The sequence below is a fragment of the Bombus huntii genome, chromosome 2 (genome assembly GCF_024542735.1).
Source record: "Bombus huntii isolate Logan2020A chromosome 2, iyBomHunt1.1, whole genome shotgun sequence".
Taxonomy (NCBI): Eukaryota; Metazoa; Arthropoda; class Insecta; order Hymenoptera; family Apidae; genus Bombus; species Bombus huntii.
The window spans coordinates 11189896-11203906 of NC_066239.1; the positions used below are offsets into that span (position 1 = coordinate 11189896).

The following is a 14011-nucleotide window of genomic DNA, read 5'->3' on the forward strand; positions in this document are numbered from 1 at the left end:
GAAAATTTAAGAGCTTGAAAATTGAGAAATTTGAGAATTCGAGAATTGGAAAAATTGGAATATGTAACTCCCTATTACGTTATGATATTGAATTCTCTCGGAGAATTATTACAGAAGCAAGTCCACGTAACACTAATATCGATTGATAGCTTTTTAAAGCGATTGAAAGGAGAGCATATTTATACCTTCGATTCAATAACAGAGGTTGCAGCTAATTTTCACAAGACTTGTTGCAACGCTTTTCTTATATGTATGTATTATGTATATTGTACGAGTATATATTATCACGATTGCGAAAACAGGCAAATGAGAACAAATGTTGCGTTATGTATTATAGAAACGTATTATCACAGACAGGATTGTGAAAAAATAAAGAATCGTTTTAAGATATTAGAAGGTTGGTTCGATCAAATCATTTTTTAAATAAATTACAGCTATACTCTTCTCAATGAACTTCGAATGCAAACGGATAAAAGGCAGAAAATAAAAACAGAGGAAAATGGTGGGAAAGAGAGGAGATAATTTTGGAGAATAACGTAAATGTAACTCGCGATTGGCACATTCAACGAGTCTAACGAGTTTGCCAAAAGATACGCGTTGCATTGTTACTTCACTAGAGAATACTGGGTAATCGTCGAGCGCGGAGGAAATAATGATTACAATGCTTTCTTGAGCTCTGCGAGTGGTGTGAATGGCTTTGAGACATTAACCTCGAGTCATTTTAGCGTTGAGCAACAATTTCGCGGTTTATACTTGATTTGTTACCACGTAACAGCTGACGAAGCAGAGCGGAAATCCTCGAACCGCGAAAAATATTCTCCACTAAATTCCTGTACACGCATAATTCTTCTTTATTTCTTCAAAACAATTTATATTGTACGTCTTACGATTATTTATGAATAATATCTGCCACGCTTTATTCATCTAAATTGTCTCTTATCTTGTTTCTATGTTCATTCGAGCAACATTTTCTCATTTTATAGCCACGCTGTATTACAAAAGATTTGTTAACTCTTTTTACGCTTTTTAATTATTTGGATGAGCGAGTGAACGATTTAGCAATCATTCTCTCCAGCGCAAAGATTTCCAATAATTCAATCGATTAAATTCTTTCTCCTGAAAATTACATAACTTGGAAACGTTGTTATTTCAGATATGCAAATAACAGTGTTTAAACACGATACTCTTTTATCGATCGCATTTACGAGCAAAAATGACAATGATCATAAAACAGGATCAAATAATGCTTCCGACATTTTCTAACTCCTCCAACCATGAGAATCCTTTTTAATTTGACAAAAATCACAAGAACAACAATTTTCTTCCAAATTCTATTGCTCTCGTACGAAGACTGCAATCTACGAGTCGCAGTATCAAATTGTCACGTTCCTTTACATCATAGTCTATCGCAATCATTGTTATCAGCAATCAGAACCAATTAATGTCGAATACACAGCAATTAGTATTAATGAATCAATGCCTATTGTAATTCATACAAGCGCCTCGTATCAATTAACATCCAATCAGTACAAACCATTAACGCCACAAAAGTATGAACATTATCAAACCACCCTAACGAACATTCACTCATCTTGTTAAATCGCGCTGTTGCCTCATCAATTATTCTATACAGCAACGTAACAATCGATTTTATTGATGCGATCCAATCAGTTTCTATTTATACGGTTTCACGATATGTTGATACAGATAACCGTATCAATATTTCACGGATAACGAACGAACCGATCGATCGCGGCCAATGACGCGCGTAAGGTCGTCGATTTACCTGGCTAACACGACTTGAAAGTACAAGCTCCTGGTATTTTTCTTGCAAAATCCTGTCGTGCTCGCCGGTACTACTCCGAGACCGCTTGTTCCTGGTTGAAAATCTGGGTAACTGGTATAAGGACGGTCACCCGCAATCGTACCACGTGTTATAAATCGTTCTGTCTCGCTTTTCCTTTTAATCTGTCGCGAGCTTACACATCCGCATGTATTGATACTTGCGTGTATACTACGAATACATTACCATGCAAATGTCTACGACAGTAATCTTAAACGAATCTTTAGATATTCTCTTTACGGTATATCAGCTATTCGTAGCTTCTTCCAGTTTGTAAATCTTTTTAGAAATACTTTTTTTTAGAAATAGAAATTAGTCGTAGAACAAGTATTCTAACGCAATATTCTAAATTAAGTATTGGATTTTTATCGCGTGCATTTTCATGCACATGGGTTTGGAATGGGATTTGGAATGAGACGCGAGAAGAAAGGGAGTTTATCGTAAATAAAGTTTATTTAACAGTTATTTGACACGGTCCCTAAAAAAACTGTTGCTGTTGGAAGAATAAAAATATCGCAGAAAATACTAATCACTTCAATGTTCTACGAGGAAATTAACAATAGTTCTTCAATTAAACACTTTTTATTGTTAGAATAAGTAACAACAGATAATACTGAAAATAATATGTAACAGGATAATATAATATAAGAGAAAAAGGGACGAGAGACTTAAGGTAGCATCGAGTATCTTATTATTCGTTCGTCGAAACAAAAAAATGTTTGATAGACGATAAGGAGTATCACACAGCATTGTATTGTACAATAGCAAGAATGTGGTAGTGTATGGTACACGAATGAGCGTGAAAGTGCGTCGCGATGCCAGTGATAAATGCAATGAGAACACCGTGTGGTCCGAGTTTTCTATAGCCTTACAGCTCGTTCTTTCTTTGATAGTTTCTGTTGCACCTGCGGCTGTTCCATATCGCCGGATCTACGAATCGATTGGGATAACGCGTCGATCCTAATGAACTCACGCTCAATGGTCAGTGTTGGTTCGTTATACATGTACACTATATACTCTGGTTGATTCATAGTAAACTGTAGGTTACTTTGTTTTAGGAGAGAATTAAAATAAGGTTGAACAGTTGCACGATTCTTTTCAATTTCGTTATGGTTTTCTTGGTAGACACGTGTTATTATCTGCACACGTGACGCAAATGCTAGAGATTTAGAGTGATTGCAGGTTGATTTATGCAATGCGTTAAATTGGTAGAAATGCTCGAAACCTATACACATATTTTAATTTAATTTATAAGTTAACGGCAATATTCTAAAAATATAAATCAACACTAACAGGATTCGTGTTCTATTCTTGGTTAATGAGAATAATATTTATTTCTTGTAATGTACAAATCATTTAAATTGATAATAAAGTACATACAATTTCATATGGTGAAATATTGCTATTAGCTTGAAATCGTATACTTTAGAAAATTGTTCTTTTATGTTCTCCTTATCTCTCTCCTTTATTTTTAGAATCTATAATCTATAGTCAATATTTTCATATCCTTCATCTTAATTAATGTTCCTCTATTGACAACTAGCCAATATTAAACCAGCAACGATCGCATAGTTTGAGTTACACCAGAATTTTCTTTCGCTCTTATCTTATGGCATTTTTATTTACAAATGGATCATTATTTCAATATCGAATCAGGTGACAGATTTAGTAGCGCTAGTCACATGTACTATCACTACTATTCACCGACAGTACCATCATCATCTCTACACGACATAATATCTCTGCACAATCGCTGGAACAGTGGTTAATGCGATTTAGCGACCGAAGCTTCCGAAAAAATGCAATTAGCAAAAGAGAAGATTCACATTTGCCAATTTCGCGTAACTAATTCGCATTGACACGGTTTCGCGGACTCCTGACTCATTGTTCTAGTTCAATTTTTCTTCTACAAGTATACACGGTGGATATACTATCACGACACTCATACGTACGAACAGCAGATACTGTTTTATACACAAACGAGCACCGTCAACGAAATCGTTGCCTCGCCGTAAACGTATCCTGTCTATTAAGCAACTTACACAGGGAATAATTTCTATTATGACGCGCGTGCCCCCCTAATCGAGCTGTACTGCCACAGTGAAAGTATAATAAAGGCAATGAAAGTTCATCGTGATAATTGATTACGAAACCAACTGCTTCTGGCTCGATGCGTTACGAATTTGCGTAATTGTCGCGTGAATTTTAGTTCTCAGCATCGAATGGGAAGTTGTTTTCATTTTAATAAAATAGATATTATATTATTAAATAAATATTATTAAATTATATTATTAAATAAATAGATATTATATTATTTTATTTATATCATTATCAATGACCTGGAGATACCGTATCTTTAAATTTATAAATTATTTAATTTATAAATCCGATGACCTAGAGACAATACGTCTTTGGAATATTATTTTAGTTAGAAGTTAAAGATTTGCAGACATTTACCTTGACCAACATATCCGATTCACCTATCGAATGACAGCAGAGTTATCCTTGTACGATTTCGAAAATTTTGACCTTTATTCCAAAATTCTTTCGCATATCGAGCAATGTTCGATACTGAATGAGATATTAAAAAAAAATTCAACTTAAATTATTATAGATGTAAAAATCTGTTAAATGTGTTATCTGATAAATGTAAAAATCTTTGAACGTTCAATGTTAAAATTATCATATATTTTGTGAGCAAATTAGTGTAAGATTTGTCTATAAGTCATAAGATTTATTTCCACTCGTTTTTCATTATATTTCAAGCTCAATTTCATCCAAGGAATGCTTATCCCCATCCTGTCCTTTCTTCATAAGATCTATTTTACTCGCACAGTCTGTTGAGCTATTAATCTACCTTGCAACTTCCATGTAAATCCAGACATCTGTATATTACTGCTCAAATCAAAAGCCTTGTTTTTGCACGTGTTAAACACATGTGCTCAAGCGGAGTTCGAAGTACCCCACTGTTATTTGAAAATCGAAAGCAATCGAAATTATTAATGACTTACTTGCAAACTTTCCAGACATTATTCTTGTCAGATATGATTACTCTAGCAATCACTATTCTACGAGAGAGTTCTTACTGTATGAAACATTATTCGACAAAAATCATATATATGAGCATTACATTTAAATAATTTAATAATTTTTATTAATTAATAAGTTGCGAAGTTTGCAGCATTGATATACGTAGCATAATATATTACTATATTATTATTATTATTATTATTATTATTATTATTATTATATTATTATAAAGAAAAATCTCTAACAGTTAAATGTTGCCATTCATAACGTCGAAATTCTTTTATAATTGCACGAAAACATAGAAATCAGCTAGAGAATGAGTCCGTTAATCCCCTAAGTACAACGAGTCCAAGGCTACGTTGTCGCAATACAACTTTCAGTGGGCTCTGAGGTCTTCAGCTTAGTAGCTAATTATTGCTAGATATTTGGAGGCTCATTCTTTCGAATAATAGTATACAATTTCACAAACGGCTGTACTCGAAACGTACTGTCTCTATTAAACACGAGATAATTTTCAGAATTTTCTAATTATTGCAGATAAAACAGAAAGGGATTGAATTCGAACATATAAAAATACAAAAGAAAAGAAAAAATTGTAAAATTGATAAACAATTCTCTATAACAAGCTTTCCATAATATTAAACTTTAAGCTTTTTCTCCGCTGCCATACACATACACATAGAACCTTCAAATACTATACATAATTCATATTTATTTGCAACAGTAATAAAAATTAAATTTCTGTATGAATAGAATTTCCCTGTACTACGTAATAACGAAACGATTATTGAAACATCCAACCCTAATCGACTACCACGTTCTCACCTTCTTATATTGTTCCTGTGAATTAGCCCTTTTTGCGCGTATCTGAATCTCATTCTTGTTTCAACAATCAAAAGTCTTGCGATATTTCAAGAAAAATTTGAACGTAAAATTGAGCAGAAATTCACGAGTATCGGTAACAGTTATCTCGTACATTCTTCAAATTTAAGACATTTTTCATTAGCAGGACGACACGATGAGTGAGAAAAGCGAAAGTGAACCAAAAAACGTAGCGAGGCTACTGCTATTATTTTAAATACGACAAGGTTCGCGCGCATCGCAGATTAACGGTTTTAGTCAATGCTAACGGTGCATCAAAACTAACCTAATAGACGAGCTTTTTGCAATCGATTCCGCAGCTATTGATTCGCCATTCGAGCATCGGTCATCGCGAACAATTCGGATAGAATTTCGGAATGCAATCCGATGGTCCCGCGGAATGTAATCCAACGTTTAGCGTAGCGAGAGGTTAAATAACGCGTTAGGTAAGTCGATACGCAATGTTCGAACAGTAGACTCACGTGCAGCTCGTGTATACATGTGCACCTTCATTTCGACGGTAAGTTCACTTCCTGAATGGAGACCTACTTTACCAAGTGGCTGACAGATCGGTTCCATGAGCTCGAAACGTATGAAGAAATCGTTTGGTGTTCGTTGAATGTGATTTTTATATCATTATAGATATACGTGTGAGTCTAAATATAGGTTAATGTTATGTTATTGTATTTATAACGAGTAATGTCTATATTTGTAGATGGTTAATAACTAGAAAGTTTTTAACTACAGCTTGCAAGGGATGTTGGGATTTTTTTAGAAGAAACTTGATGACTTTAGGTTAGTTTAAATAATTTTCTAGAGTTAAATTAATTGAAGGACATCAGGTTTATAAGAGTAGTTGGCACTTGATGCAATTGACGAATTAATAGAAAAGTTGGCAGGAGAACAATGATACATTTGATTATAGAGAACTATATACTTTACTGATTCTAAAGTTTTGGTTGGCATATGTGTACGTAGTTATATTTGATGCGTAAGCAATGTTAATAATTAACCTTGGCCTGTGTCGTAATTTAGTTAAACTAATAATTAAATTATACATGTATGTAAATATATAACAAAGTTTTTGTTTCGTTAAATAGAAATCATATCCTCATTAACATAAATTGTTCCATCAATAATACACCAAGGAAATCAATAAAAAAAACCTATAAAAGATTTCTAGAAAGATAGTTAAAATATCTATGCAAATGTGTATGGATCACAAACATAATTATATGAAAATGCTATCAGAACTTTAAAACATCATTCAACTATTCAGATTTACTTTACATAGGATATATGGAATGATATTATCATAAATTTTGTTTATCTTGATCATTTTCAAAACTATACGTCAGAATATCTAACAAAATAAAATATCGTTTTGTATACATAGTGAGTTTGAAAACATGCATTGTAAGCAGCACGTGTTTTTTCAACCATTGATTCTCACGACTGAGCATATTCAATATTACATATACAGAATATTTTTCTTCGTCCCCCTTCTTTCTTTCATTTCCTTATTTGAATAAGATACTCGTGCTCAATTGAATTTTCATGAAAACGACCGAACATTGGATACGTTTCAAGAGCCGACCTTACCCCGATGCTAAAAGCAACAAGGTGCACGAAAGATGGATCAGGACATGAGTATGAAATAAAAAGATACGAAACCCTCAAATTCTCATTCATGGCGCCGCAGAGGCGACTGGGTATCTGATGACCAAACTATTTATGTGACGATAACAACGAACTCTCATAAAGCAAAGGAGCTTTAATTAAATTTCCCACCTACCTGTTAAGAAATAATCAGCCTCATAAAAAAAATATTTCCATGAATGATATTATTCTATAGCCTATATAATGATCAGGGTCATCTTGCACAATTCTACTAACATTACGAAACTAACGAAAGAAGCCAGAAGAAGTTCCAAATTACAACTATTAATAAGTATCCTTGTATGACATTAACATTGTTTGGTAATAACGCTAACGAAATTTCACAAGTCAGATTGGCAAATTATAAATTCATTATTCCATTTGATGAAAAATGATCAGATTGTAAAAAAGATGTCTACAATAATTTCTAACCTGTCAATCTACTAATACATATTATGTATTGTAATTGATAAATTATTATGCAAGAAGAGATCCTGGTCTCGACATTATCCGTCGATATTATCGCGCATCGACTTACTTCGATTACTTCGACCGAGCAGTCAAGTTTCCCCTTACAAAATATTGACGTCAAATCGATAAAACTGCAACACCTGCATAGACTTAAAAACGAGCAATTGATAGGCTCACCTGGATGTCTTAAGGATTCTCCATCTCTCTTTGTTCGCAGTTACTCTTCCAATCTTGCCGCAACTATGTAGATCCACCAACAGAACGTATCAGCATTTCTTTCGAGACTCGTCGTTTCTCACTACTAAATCACCACTGTGGTTCTTTCAGACACACTCCTCGTGCACTTTGAGTTATTCTATCTCGTACCAAGTGACAAACATCCGCTTAACCTTACTTTGATAATATATTACATCAACGATCAAACTTGATCACTCAATGTCACTCAGTCTCCAATTAAATTCAAACCAATTACCACTTACTTTCTTCAAATTCATACATGCAATTTGTTAGAAATATTAATAATTTGTGCGCGGATAAGACGTTGTCATTGCGCAGAATCGTACCGGCAGTTTACGCGGTCTTTTATTTCCCGCGCGTTGAATCGATCGTCGTGAATGCGACCATCGATCGATGTTGCGAATCTTTGAGGACAATCGATCGATAAAAAACGAGATCACCAGTCTCTTTCTCTCTCTCTCTCTCTCTCTCTCTCTCGCTCTCTCTTTCTCTCTTTCTCTCTATCTATCTGTCTATCTATCTGTCTTTTTCGTGTTCTGATCCTGAACGATGTATTCTCACGTGTGGCGTGTCTTTCCGTTCGTTCTTCTTGTCACGTTGGGAATCGCCGCGTTCACCACCGACAACGATCGATCGATCGATCACGATCGACACCGTTCTCCGTTGACGATCCCGACGTACCACGATCTCACCGTGAGCAGCGAGCCTTCGCGACTGCGGCCGCTATTTCGTATCTACTCGCTGTGAGCGAACGATCACCGGTGAATGCGCGCGCGCGCCTGTGTATAGTAAGTGCCTTGCTAACTGGCCGGAATTCTGCCTTGCCAGCTGACCATAGCTATCCCTGCCATCTCTTAGAAGGGACTTCGTATAGCAGAGCATTGTATCGTGGATTTGTTAAAAAAATAAATCGTCAATTTTAAGATAAGAATTAATTCTAAAAGTACAGCATTTATTAAGATGAGGATGTTATACTTGCTGCATAAAATGACACATATTTCTTAACTAGTCATAATAGAAAATACGACCATTTTTGAATATAGAAAGTATTTGTACAGCGTTCAAATATATAAAGTTTGATATCATTTGATAGTACATAATATTCTTTCAAATGACTAAAAAAGATTTAATACCATGAAAATGAAAGAGCTGATAAAAAAAATATTTCTTTGGAAAATGAGGATATGTGTCAATACAACGGTATTAGTATGGAATGCTGAAAGAAAGAAATTCTTATCTGTTAAGTGATTGAGCAATTGGTAATTTCTTACTTTAAGCTTTCTATCTGATAACGACTTGCTGAAAGATTTACTTTTCTTCATTTTCATAATTTTCTTTCTCCGTAGTATTATTAATACTATATAGTATTAGATTAAATCTAATATCACTCACAATATCTTTATCGTCTTTCACGTCGACATAGAATCCTTGCTTTTAAGCGTTGCATGTCTTAAGTCTTGTATCAATTAACGAAATTCGTTTCCAACTTGCGGTCAGTTAACAAGGCACTACTGCATACAACATCCTGCATACATAAAACGATAATAAATGATCGTTCACGCACACATTGATCACTAAGTGGACTAGTTGGGATAACGTGGAGGGAAGGAATGAAGGTTCCAGTCTCGCGATGGGTGGTAAACGACAGATAAGATGTATCCTCGTCTTTTTTCCTTTTTTCGATTCTTGTCTGAATAATACGGATCCTTAGGTGGCACAGAATCGTACGTGTCCTTAGTGGCTTCTATTTTGTGTCGCTTGGACGCTGCACCGCAGGGAAGAACGAGTTTTATAGCAGGTGGAAAATCTGTGTCCATCGTCGATTTATGTCGAAGATGAGGATGAAAATAAGAGGGACAAGACGCGTTATTTATGGCCGTCTGGTCGGAAAAACATACGAGGAAAACGGACTGATTACATAAAACCAGAAAAGAGGGATACATAAACGTCATTATGGGCATAAATATGCAACTTGTAGATGCTTCAGGATATTATGCGTTTGAGTGTAACGAATAAACGCGATTGAGTTTGTGTGTTTATGACACGTTTCCTTTTACAGTCAGAGATACACGCTAGATAGTGGATAATGATGGAATTTAATCCATATTGATATTCATGTTTATATTCAAGGAAAAGGAGATTTTAATTAGAGGATCGGATAAGCGAGATTCAAGGATAACGTGTTTTATATTTTACTGATGGCCAATTCATTTATGATAATTGATCGATTTTCAAGATTAAAATGTATGAAATGTTTGTGACGTTAAACGGGAGATGTATGACTAAGATTCGAGTATGTTAAGATCGTTTCCTATTACGCATTCAAGGTGTCTGTATCGACAAAAGGATAATATCGAAGGTAAGTATCGCGTAAGACAATAAAAGCTCGAATACGTTTCGTTATATTTTATATAAAAGCTTTTACGATATATAAACGAAATGCCAGATTTTCAACTGATATAAAATCGAAATAATTTTCTATTATCTCACAGTAATATATCCAGAAAGTATGTATTATTCCAAAAAAAATTGTACAAAATTTCAATGAAGATAATTTATTAACTTTTATAAGTCGATAGATTGTTTATATTTATTTTCAGAAGAAAACAACGCAGCTTGCGTTTCGCTTATGTTACACATCGATTGAATATGAAAACTAAATACAAATAGAAGAAAAATGTATTTGCAAAGCATTTTGAGCCGATAACGCGTTGAAAGAGTGTTACCGTAGCAATCGAGGTGACACAAAAACGATGTAAATATGCACACGACAAAACAGGGAATAAGAAATGTGGTAATCGTTTCACTTTTGAAACTTCATCGAGTCTGTTGCAAGACAACGTTGGTAAACGATCTCGTATTTCATAACCAGCCGATCTGATTTTCCCCATTATGCGTAAGCTTCTTTCTTACGATAGCTCCTCTTCCTGTCGTTTCTTTGATAACAATGAAGCCTAATTCGCGGCACCTTCGGCCCTTATTTCCGCTCTCACATTCATTCTAAATGGAATCAACGATCTTTTCATCTAGTCACCTCCTCGCTAGTTTGCTGCTCGTTTAGACAATTGACTTGAGAAAGGATACTGCAGCTCGTTTTGACGTCTAGCGATTATTTTCTAGTAAGTTTAATAATTGACTCCGATTTTTATACGAGATATATAGGAAATATTAAGTTCACAGAGAGTTCATCGATATTATTAATAGAAATTAGTTTATACGTTAATTTTCCTAACGCTTGAATCGTTATTCGTTATTCAACTCTTCCTATCAAAAGTTAATTTTTCCGAGAAAATTTGTCGTTCCAACATTTCGTGGTGAATTACATAAGCGCGCAAATAATCGGTGAAAGGGATTCCTATTCTGTTGACAACAGAAGTCTCGTCGAGACAGTTAATTATGTCAATCTTTCTGATTGTGAAAGTATCTACGTCTATGTAATCAGGAAGATCTCAATGCGCGAGAAATCCATTCTGACAACTGATATATTCCAAGTATTCGGGAATTTCAATACTCGGATAAAGACTGTAATCTTTATGCAAGTGCCTTAAAAATTGCTACGGCGAAATATTGTATTAACATTTTACGGTAAACAAAACCTACTTACCGATGCAGAAATTCAAGACCATATCGAAATTTTAGTTATAATTGTATCTCATTACAGTGCTAATAAAATTTCGAATATTTTATATAGTACACAACGCACGTTCAGAGTTTCTACAAGTATCCAAACCTCTTTCGTGAGTCATTGTTCGTACACTATACAATTCAACCTTAAAACCATTTCTCCAGAACTTCATCGAAATTCCTCCACTTGCAAGGCAGTCCCGTGGAGCGTATTTTTATTTGTATGCGGCATTGTGATGCGAGGAAAGTTCAATTTATTGGCCAAAAATAGCTGACACACTCGGGTTCCTTACACGAGCCACAATGCCCGATACACGTATCTAATTAAGATGCGCATAGCAGTGAGATACGCCCACGCTCGAGGCCTATCTCGCCTCTATAAACGCCCTATGTATTCCGAGCATCCAACGATCGCGACCTTGAAGAATACTAACGACCCATCCAACAACACGTACACCAGCTGCAATTCTTCCGGCAGTTGGCTGTTGTGTCGGCGTCATCGTTCCATACAATTTCTACGATATAATCGGTTTATAAAGCGAACAAGCGAAAAGCCGACACGTTTCTGTAAATATCATCTGATTTCGCAATGGCCAGCCAACATTTCGAGCGTGAAAGTTCTGATACCGCGACCAGCCGGAAAAGAAATGACTATGGATATCGTGCGAATTAACTGGGTGGTTCGGTGCAAAGGAACACGTTTAATCGAGTTGAATAACGTTGAATAACGACGTTACGTGATCCTCAGACTGTTTTTCGTTTCCCTTTTTCCCACTGTGTCTTTGGAGCTTGGTGCAGCATCTTATGCTTTTGTGGGATATTTCGCGTTTCAAGATATACGAGGCTTTGCGTTGAATTTCTTGTAATTTATGACGTTTACGAAGGATATAAAACGATACAAATCTATCGTCGAGAATAGATCGGGTATTAATTAATTGTAATTTGCTACAGTTCGTGTTTAATTCAATTTTGAATAACTTTTATCGCGTACAATTAGAAATTAAGAACAACGAGCAAGCGAAATTTTCTCTTGTAATTTATCCGGAAATATTAACTTATTAAAGATCGTGGTATTTTCAATGAACCATTCTTATTCAATATGAGTGTAATCCATAATTCATTTTATAAGATCATTATTAAAATATCATTTGAAACAAGGTTACTTGTTAGCATAATCTATAAAGTTGCATATAACAATGTTCTCAAGATATAGCGTTTGTTTGAAATCAAAGGATTATATAAAAGCCTATTACAAAGACCAATATCTATTATCCAGTCAATCACTATATAATCACTATATAGATTTTCGATTAAATACTTCAATTAATTCTTTTTCCTGTGCGATTCAGTGTCAAGAAATTGTCGGTTTATTTAAATTTTTGATAATTTCGAAAGATATACGATCAAGCCAAGTACATGTGCATGTATATCGAAGAACGTGCTAAATACACGAAACATTGCATCTTACTCTTCTTCCGCGATTTCATCACGTACCTATGCGAAAGCTTGTAATACCGCGTCATCAATTACTATCGAAGAAAAATTATCGAACGAAAAACGGTCATTAAACTGAAATTATATCTCCTATGAACATCAAATATTTCATCTTGTCTTTCACTCGTATATGATAGTAATCAGTAATAACCGCGAAGACGTTACTTGAAAAGCTGTATTACCAGATTAACAGCATACCTAACAGCAGTCACAAAAAGGAACACTGCTTAGCAAGAGACCTGCACGCTATTAGAGATCCAGCATGGAATCTCACGTCGAAGTAAAATATTTCATATTGTTCCTCTTCTTCGTCTTTATTACATTAACGATTTGTTCTAATATTTACGAGGAAACGGATCGTTTATGGAAGGCACGTTAATTTTATCTTGTGAAATATTTCTTATTCGTCTACGGTTCCGTCGTTATTGGATTAGTTTGGAGAAGAAAAAATTATACAGCAAAAAATTTGAGGATTAAGGACTTAACAAAGAAATATCTCAGGTTGCTCCTTTTCCTTCGTTTCATTATTACTGAATTAAAAATTCGCTTAAGATCCGCAAGAAAGTATTTGCTGTTTCGTAGAATAGTATGGAAGAACAGATTATTCAATAACAAAGAAGATACACGAAATAAAATGTATAAGAAGATACATAAAATACAATAAAAATATATTCGATGTTTCCCCTCTTGTTTGTCGTTATAATAAAAATTATTCGGTAAAAAAATTCGCAGAGTATCGACGACACAACGAAGAAATCTTCTTTCGTGATAGCATCACCTAAACATTGGCAA

At 34.7% G+C, this 14011-nt stretch overlaps 1 protein-coding gene across 2 annotated transcripts in view; it reads right to left on the minus strand.

Moving 5' to 3' along the window:
• The window catches only part of LOC126875869 (torso-like protein), a 32723-nt gene extending 23867 nt beyond the window's left edge, over positions 1 to 8856 (minus strand). Inside the window, exon 1 of one of the 2 annotated variants that reach the window (XM_050638777.1) lies at positions 8042 to 8856. The gene's annotated coding sequence lies outside the window, so the exon portion shown is untranslated. Of the gene's footprint in view, positions 1 to 6216; positions 6339 to 8041 lie in introns of those variants that run through there. The other variant, XM_050638782.1, reaches the window with a different exon arrangement.
• Positions 8857 to 14011: the final 5155 nt, after the last annotated feature.